General features: G+C 46.3%; 1 protein-coding gene across 1 annotated transcript in view; it reads left to right on the top strand.

Moving 5' to 3' along the window:
• The first annotated feature begins 67 nt into the window (after positions 1–67).
• Positions 68–8,971, top strand: part of ABCA12 (ATP binding cassette subfamily A member 12) — a 104,078-nt gene continuing 95,174 nt past the window's right edge. Inside the window, exon 1 of the mRNA XM_039554693.1 lies at positions 68–169. The gene's annotated coding sequence lies outside the window, so the exon portion shown is untranslated. The remainder of the gene's footprint in view (positions 170–8,971) is intronic.

Genomic DNA, 8,971 nt, shown 5'->3' with positions numbered 1-8,971 from the left:
GCAGGTGAAAAACGAGGTGTAGTGAGGCAATACCTCATCGTAGTGGAAGGTGGTGCAGTAAGGACCATTAATTTTTTCCAGGAGTACGGACAGGAGTTTCATCTGTGGAAAATCCTCTTGCAGAGCTTCCACACGGGCAGAGGCAAAACACTCATTTACCAACTCTGAGGTAAAAAATCATTTGCAAATAGTAAAATTATACTTTTCTTTCTTTATTTGTTTTTCTCTCCATAAGGAGAGCTATCACAGGGAGCTTTTTTCCACTGTGGGCCTCCAAATTTCCTGATAATCCTTGCATAAGAGCTTTGCTTGTTTTCCTTCTAGCCTGTGGTTCACAGGTAACACTGACTGAACATGGTGGCTTTAACAGGTTAAAATCTGTGCAGTGCCCCTGTACACCCCAGCAGGGTCTAGCTGCAGCACTGGGACAGCAGTGCTTTGCAAGTAGAGAGCTCTGCAATTAATTTGCAGCACAAGCCCTGGCCCCACCTGGTAATATTGAATCAGCAATACTGTCAGCATGGGCAGGCCCCTGAGGCATCCCTGCGTATTTGTGTCACATTTTCATCGACCACACAGGTGTTCACTGTACACCTGCAGCTCCCAGAGCACTCAGACTGCATTAAGCTCTCCACTTGCATTAAAAAAAGAAGGAATAAATGAAATTTTTTAGCTCTTGCAGGCAAAAAGGTGGGAAGTACAGTGCAAGTGCAGCTGGAAGGCCCGGACTGCTGGCTGTTTTGATCTGTGAGTCTCTGGGCTTGAGCAGTATTGTCTGTGTGAGGAAGAGTCAAGCCAGAAATACCAAACAGACTGAGTAAACCCAGTGTGTGTATTACTCTCAGTAGCAGCTAGTGACAAGCAGTAATAAATTGCTGCTCAGGAGGGTGGCTGGGGCCAAATGAAAATATACTGCTAAGTGGTACATGAGCACTATCATTATGAAAATACACACCATGGAGAGAATAAAAGTTGTGCAAAGAGTACAGCTGAGGTGGGCTTTGGTGATGATTAATGTATGAGCAAATGAACAATTTGACAGAGCGCTGCATTTTTATCCAACGTCGGAGAGCGACTCTGTATTCCAGAGAGCGACTGTGTATTCCAGCAGGGTGCCTGGTGGCCCTGTCAGCCTGTGCACAAGGACAGGGATGCTGCTGCCTTTGGACAAACAGTGGGAGGGATGTTATCAGTGTCAATAATGGCGTTGGCTCTGTTGCCTGTCCAGCAGTTCGTTGTCCCTTGGTGCCTGAAGTGAGGTTTCTGTTTGTGCAAGAGTGGCAGGGGGTGGTTGGGCTTAACCCCTGTCCCCGCACAGGAAGGACAGAGGAGCCAGCCCAGAGGAGGTGACCAGCAGGATTAGAGGGATGGAGCACCTCTGCTGTGAGGAAAGGCTGAGAGAATTGGGATTGTTCAGCCTGGAGAAGAGAAGGCTTTGGGGTGACCTAATTGTGGCCTTCCAGTGCCTGAAGGAGCCGAGAAGAAAGATGGAGAGAGACAACTTACAGGGGCCTGGAGTGACAGGACAAGGGGAGATGGGGTCAGACTGAAAGAGAGCAGGGTTAGATTGGATATTGGGAAAAAAATTCTTCCCTGTGAGGGCAGTGAGACCCTGGCACCAGTTACCCAGAGAAGCTGTACTGCCCCATCCCTGGAAGTGTTCAAGGTCGGGTTGGATGGAGCTTGGAGCAAGCTGGGATAGTGGAAGGTGTCCCTGCCCATGGCAGGGGGTTGGAACTGGATGATCTTTAAGGTTCTTTCCAACCCAAGCCATTCTGGGATTCTGCATCCGAGAAGGGATGTTCTGGCTGTGTGCTAGAGGGGTGTCTGGAGTTGGATGTGATTGATATGTCCTGGTTTGGGGGTGGCTTTGCAGGGGAAATCAGACAGTCTGCCTCCCCAGAGGTTTAGTTTTGCTTTATAGAGTTTAATTGGTTTTGGTGATGTTTTGAGGATATTCAAATACCCTGTGCTCTGCTCATGTCCCATCATTTATTCAATAGGAATGAGGTCTCTCTGGAGCTTTTTCCCGGTGTTTTAAAGCATTACAGAAGCTCGTCCTGAGCCAAGAACGCAGTAACATCATATTGGAAATAATGGGAAGAGGTAAATGCTAGAATTACAAATACCACATTAAGGTTATTTCTAAATCATGCTAGGGCGTGCATCCAAGAAAGAAAAATCAGGCTTAATATGCACTGTGCTCTGCTGTGTTAATAAGTAAAAAGAGGATGAAGCTGAATAGAGGCATACAAAAGGGATGGTGTTGCTGTTGTTAGGACAATACCCTAGATTCCCTTCTCTTGAGACTGTAGGGAGCAAGCAATGCTTTTTAGCTTGGCTCTGAATCTCTGTTGTGAGTCTGTTTTCAGTTGTTGGTTTTTTTTCATGTAGCAAACCAAGAAGAGTGTAGAAAAACAGGTCAGTTTGGCTGTTGGTTAATCTGTTAGGGTAGGAAGCAAACAAGGTAGGATTCTCCAGCTACCTGCAGCTGTCTGTGGGCTAGCAGAGGGTGGGCTGGGCCTGCCAGTGGACAAGGAAGACCCAGCCAAAATGTAGGACTCTATCTAAAGTGGAAGTCCGTGGCTGGCCTGGTTTGGGGCTTCAGAGATGGAGTGCCATGAGTAGTGAGTGTTACACCAGTGGTCTGATCTAGATCTGTCCTAGCTCAGGAAAGGTGTCTCATCACCATGAGGCTGCTTTGGAAAAACATGTTATTGTGGGCCTCTCTGCCTGTATGAACACAGTCCTCAGCTTTGAAATTCCCCATCATGCCAAGCTTGTCTTCTTTAACCAGGCCCTGCTTTCATTTATATACCACCCCACGCTTTTCCTCAACAACCCCTTGCCTCTGCTATGCTCTGTGTTGCCCTCAAGCAAAGGTTGTGGTATTCAGCATGATGTAAGACAAATACATATCTGTCCTACTCAAACTCCTGTTTTCTCCCCTGTCAGTTATTAAATGGGAAGCAAAGAAGTGCAGATGAGCAATATGTTACATTCACAAGGGGCACTGCTTCCTCTGCATTGTTCTGGTATCTGGTATCTCCCTTGAATGCTGTTTGCCAGGCACTGGGCCTCAGTTTCTCCAGTCTCCCAGAGACCACAGTCTTGCAAGTACTTTTCTATGCTCCTCACTCAGTATTACGGGATTGCTTACTGCAAAGGTCTCGTGGAGGCTTCAAGTGCCCTGTCTCAGATGCTGCACAACAGTAGAGGTGGGAGTGGAATTGAATCCAGGCTGTTTCTCAAGGGTTACTGCTATATCCAGGCTTTTGGTTTGTCTGCCTTTTGCTCTCAGGGTTCATGAGAACTGCAGGGTAAACTCTTTGGTGTATTCCAGGAGAAAAAGAGCTGCTAAGTATTGCTCTGTTGAACCTTGTTCAAGAACTGCATCACACTGCCTGTGCCACTCGCTACCAGTTAACTCTGGGATAGCTTCAGCCTTGAGCTGATGAACAGGCTGGCCAGGAGTGTTCCACAATAACAGAGAGGCTCAAGAGCCCTGATCTATTTTGAGTTTCTTTTTCAGCCCTTATCAGCTTGGAGCAGCTTTTGTTTTACTGTGTTCCTTGGAGGTCCCAGTTAAATCACATCCGTGGTGTGCCGGCTGTCAGCTGTCCTTGTAAATCCCTGCTCAGGGTCCCACGGAGCTGCTGAGGTGACACTGAGCCTTTAGCTAAAGTTCAGAGACACCAAAGAGCTCTGCACGTTCAATTTGACCTGGGGTGTGAAGGTTACATCCCCTCTTCACTCACTAACACCAGTGGTTGGTTTTCCCAAACCTGTGATATCAATGTCTAATGGTTTTCCTGCAAAAGAATCAATTTCCATCTAATGGAATAAATATTGCAGATTTCAGCCTGAGTTATTCTCCTAATGCTCTGGGTTATGAATGAGGCCCAAAGGTGCATAAACCGAACAATGATTTATTTTCTAAACATTCCCATTCCTTTCCTCCCACAGGCTGGTTCCTATCCAAGCACAGAAGGAAAAATACTATGAAAAAAGTAAGAAATATTTTCTCCTGTTGGGGACTCAGTGCCTACTCTATGTAGGCCTACTCAGTGCCTACCCACATGTAGGCTGTGGCTGAACAGGTCTGTTTGCAATTGCAAATATGGCCTTTGCAGTAAAAAAAAAAAAAAAAAAAATCTCATCCACTTTGAGGTTCCTTGACTTCTTGGAGCTATTTGTGTGAAAGGAAGAATTCCCAGAGAAAAGAAAAGGAAATATTTTGTTCAGGTGTTTTTGCTGTAGGTGAGAAGAAATTACTTTATCCAGAAATAAACAGGCTGCTCTACCTTTTCATAGCACCATGGAATCCCAGAATGGCTTGGCTTGGAAGGGACCTCAAAGCTCATCTCGTTCCACACCCTGCCATGGGCAGGAACACCTTCCACTAGCCCAGGGTGCTCCAAGCCCCATCCAGCCTGGCCTTGGACACTTCCAGGGATGGGGCAGCCACAGCTTCTCTGGGAAATTGAAATCACTGATTCTTTCCCAGAGGGGCTGTTTTTATCAGCGTCTCCCTTTGCCCCCAGCTCTTTGGATACCAGCGTTTGTGTCCCTGGGTGAGAGGGCTGCCTGGCGGGATGCTGCCGGGATGCTGCCGGATGTGCAGGGAGCCGGCTCCCACTAGAGCGCGCTAGGACAGTTAAAATGGGGCTGGTTCTCCGCTGGCATCAGGGTGGAACCATCAAAGACGCCTGTGTAAGGAATGGCACTTCTGTTTCTCAGCACGGATTCTGGCTGGGTTCCCCATCTTTTGGGTACGCTTTCCCTGGAAGAGTGTGCAGCAAAGCCAGCTGTAGCTTGCCTGAGAGCACTGAGGTTTGGGCTGGGTCAGGTACTGGCAAAAACCTGTTGGAAGCCCCAGCCTGGATGGAGGGCAGGGAGGAGCTTTGTCCTCAAGCCCTGGCCTATCTCACAGTCCCTTTGTTTGCTGCTCTGTAAGGCAGAGGAAGTGGGAATCTGTGCAGTACTTGGACATGGACAGCAGTCCACCTCAAAGTCCCATTGTTGGTCTGCTGTTGTCATTTGTGCATTTTGAAACTACCCCTAACGAACTTGCCCACCTTCACAGGAGAATTTCCTGCCTCAGCCCAAGCTCTTAGACCCCTGTCTGCTACCCTAGTTTGCTTCATGTTTACTTAATTAGCCAGCTGGAGCATAATTCCTTTCATGATCTACAGTCTAATACATAAAGATGACAGTGACATGAATCTTGGCTTAGGTTTCAATTTGCATGTTAATTCATTGTGGTTCCCCTGATAGCTGGAATTTGCTCCAACAGGATCTGGGAGATGATGAAATGGGCGGGGTGTTCTCCTGTGTCCCAGTGAGAGCCTGGAGCGATAGGTGACATAGTTTTACTGTCCACCAGGCATCATCTCCTGTAGGTCTAAATCAAAAAGCAAAGCAAAGGTGAAAAGCAAAGCAAAAATCCTAAATGAGGAGTTTTTCTCAGTACAGAATGCAAATAAGAGTCATGGCTCTGGTAGTTGAGAAGCATCTGGAAATCAGTGAAGCCTGGTGAGACAGCCTGCAACAGATTAAGAAGGAGCACAGTGATTTTACACAGCAATCCAGCCCCAGTCATCTCTGGTTCAGAAAGCCCTCGACACACTTATCTAGAGAAGAGAGACTCTCCAGGCAGGGAGGAAACAGTGATTTCCCTGAGTGGAAGACAAGCCCATGTTGGCTGTGAAGGGTTTAGGCACAAACCCCATCACTCCATGAGACTCATCTGTCTGTCTGACATCCAGGAGCTGGCTTACAGGGAAGGAAGTGCTGGGAGCCTGTGTTCGGTTCCAGCGCTCTGGGGGACCCTGGGAACACTGTTGGGCTCACAGGAGACTGTCAGCAAATGCAGGCAGAGCTGCCATTTGCCAGCATGCCTGAGAAAACAGCGGCTTGCCAAAGGTGGCACAAGGAGGCTCTCCTGGAAAGACAGCCATAGGTGGTTATTTATCTGTTACATTAGAGCTAAGTGAGATCCAGACCCCGGAGAGCCGGGATACAGGATAAAAACAGGGCTTGCCGCAAGACCCTGTGAGCTGAATAGAAATCATGGCTAAACTGGAGGATGGGAAAAGAGACAGGGTTGTGTGAAAAGGCATGGCCAGCATCACACAGCAGGCAGAGCCACAGCTGGCGAGGCTTGGAGCAGTCTCTAGCTGGCAGATGGGTTTAGGTGCAGCAAATCATCCATTTTCAGATTTTGCTGATTTTACACAGTCTAATTTTAATAACAGAAGAAAAGAGTGAGACTTCTTTTTCATAAATCACTTATTCCTTTCCTTTTTCTTTTTCTCCCAAGTAACTGCACTCGGTCACTGTATTTTGGCCTTAGAAACATGGATAACATTTTATTGAAGAATTGTGGAGACAAAAAATTGAAAATAAATGTTATCCCTTCTCTGTGTTCAAAACCCAATGGCTTTGGATTCTCCAGGAGCTTCTTGTGCTTTCTGGAAATGCTGTTACCTTGTATGCCATGCATTCATAATCAGCTGTGGTTCGTTCTTTCTGTTCTGACCTTCCTTGCTCAGAGTCTCAAGTCACAACAGGACGAAGTCTGGCTTTTGAGAATCATCTTCCTGATACTTTATGGCCAGAAAAAGAAGGGATTTTTTTCCCCCAGAAAACATTATTAAATCAAGCCTTTTCATTTTTCACTTCAATCAAAGCCAAGTTTTTCAGCTTTTCATTAAAAACCAAGTATTTGAAATTGTTCAGGAGGCCTTAAAATGAACATTTCCAGGTTCTAGAATAAACACTGTCATTTTCCAGAGTAGGATTCTTTTCAGGAGAGTAGGATTTAATCATGTAGCTTCTATTCCATTAACCAGGCCCCCCAGGTAAATATTTTGAGCTAGCTTAGTACAGTTCTGGATTTTGGGAAATGCAAGGTTATGATAAGATTGTGCAAATTTGGTGAGGGGCGTTGGTGTTTCCCTGCATGTAACGGGGGGGAAAAGCCTGTTCACAGTTGGTGAAAAGCCCTGGGCAGGACTGAGTGCCATCGATCCTGGGCACAGAGTTCCTGTGTTCATGTGGCAAATCCACCTGGAAGTGGCAGGGAGCTGTCAGGATGGGGATCACAAACACCACCCCTCATTAGGCAGAGCTGAGGCAGGCACTAATTAACCTGGAGCTGCAGTGGTGCTGCTCGTGGCTCATGTCGTGATGATTCCTGACCCTTTTGTGGTGAGGGCAGGATCAGTGTTGGCTCTGCTTGGTGCAGCTTTCCCCCACCTTTTCCTCCACCTGTCTCCATGCATTTCAGGCATGGAAACTGTGTCCCTGTGCCCATCTGTGCTCAGTGGCTCTGGAGCCACTGGAGCTTTAATTGTGTGGAGCTGTTTTCCTGGGCTAAATTAGCAGACGCATGGGGGTGACAATTTTGGCCCCATATGAGTTTGGTGGTAATAACTGAGCCTGAGACTCAGGCCAAGGCAGCAGGGCCAGAGGGAATTTAATGGGACTTCCTGCAAAACACAGCTACAGACTTTCAATTGACTTTCTTCGGTTTACCTAACTAATGTCTCCTCCAGCCCTGCTTTTTAATTCATGATAATATAATCAATCACATAGTTATGACCTCATCTCATTCTCTGTTAAGACTTGGGTGACAAATAAGGACAGGGTCACACTTCAGTTTGTGTTGCTGTGTTTTATTGTCTAGATGAAAAGAAGCAAACATGCTGGGGACAGAATTTCCAGAACAAAATTCTGCTGACAATAGGCAACATTTAGCTTTTTCTGGAGAGCTGGAAAGTAGGACTTGTTGGTTGGTTTCAGTTACACTGTTTTTCATGTAAATACACACCTTGTCAGACCTGGGAACAGACTCCTTTTAACTCATCTCACGAGCACACATCGGCATCATAACAAACACACGGGGAGAAGAACGATTTCTCCAGGCAAGAGGCAGCTTAATCCACTGGGTCAGATAAAAATCCTTCAAACAGAACATGGGAACTTCTCCTTTTGTAGATTAACCACGGCAAGGGACTGAAATCCCAGTGTTAGGCAGCATCAAACTCCACTGATGCCATAAGCCATGGCAAGGAACACACTGAGAGCAGGAATTAAGAACATGATTGAATCATGTGAAAGGATTTTTACTCCTGAATTAGTGTTAGAGACTTGGGTCTAATGTTATGGTTTGGGGAAAGGATGGTTAAATTCATCACGTCCTGTATTTTTGGTCAGGTTTGACATTTCCCTGCCAAAAGCCCCTTTTGCTGACCTGCCGTTCATAATTTTACTGGGTTATCAGTGTCATCCCATCTGGAAAGAGGGTGGCTCTTTTCTTCACAGACATTTTAGGCTAAAGAGATCCTCTTCTCGGCATCTTGGGAAGACCCTAAATGCTGAATTTTAAGGGGGTTACTTGTATTCCCAAGAAGGGATAAACAACAAGGCTGTGGGAAGTCCAGCGTCTGAAGTCTGATCTCTGGCTCTGTTACAGACCTCCAGTGTGACACTTGGAGCAGACTCTACCCTTGCACAACAGAAACAAACCATGAAGGTTGAAAACTAGAAGAGAAACATTTAGAATGTATGGAGTGTTTTATAAACCCATCAATTTTCAAGCCACTTTCCCAGTTTCTCGAGCCTAACTTGAAAGTTATGAGTGTTTGGGGTAGGCAATACCACACAAACAATATCCACTTTCAACACACGAATATTCACAAACCTCTCACTGTTGCTACTGTGGAAGCATTGCTGTTTCTCCTACACATAATACCATGTGATACTATTCATACTGGTTTGATGCCCCAGTTTGAGCTGTGTCATGCCACGCACCAGTTTTGCTACTGTCTTGGTTTGAGACAAATTTGGAAGAACATCCCAAATGAACGTATCCTCTAATAGAAGGCAGATTTCTTGCAGCCCCCCCCACAGGTTCGGAAAGAAATTTCCTTGGAGGAAAGTGAAAAAAACTATTTATTTAATAAGC

The sequence above is a fragment of the Corvus cornix genome, chromosome 7 (assembly GCF_000738735.6).
Source record: "Corvus cornix cornix isolate S_Up_H32 chromosome 7, ASM73873v5, whole genome shotgun sequence".
NCBI lineage: Eukaryota > Metazoa > Chordata > Aves > Passeriformes > Corvidae > Corvus > Corvus cornix.
The sequence above is the reverse complement of the archived record's forward strand: the minus strand, read 5'-3'. Positions and strand labels throughout refer to the sequence as shown.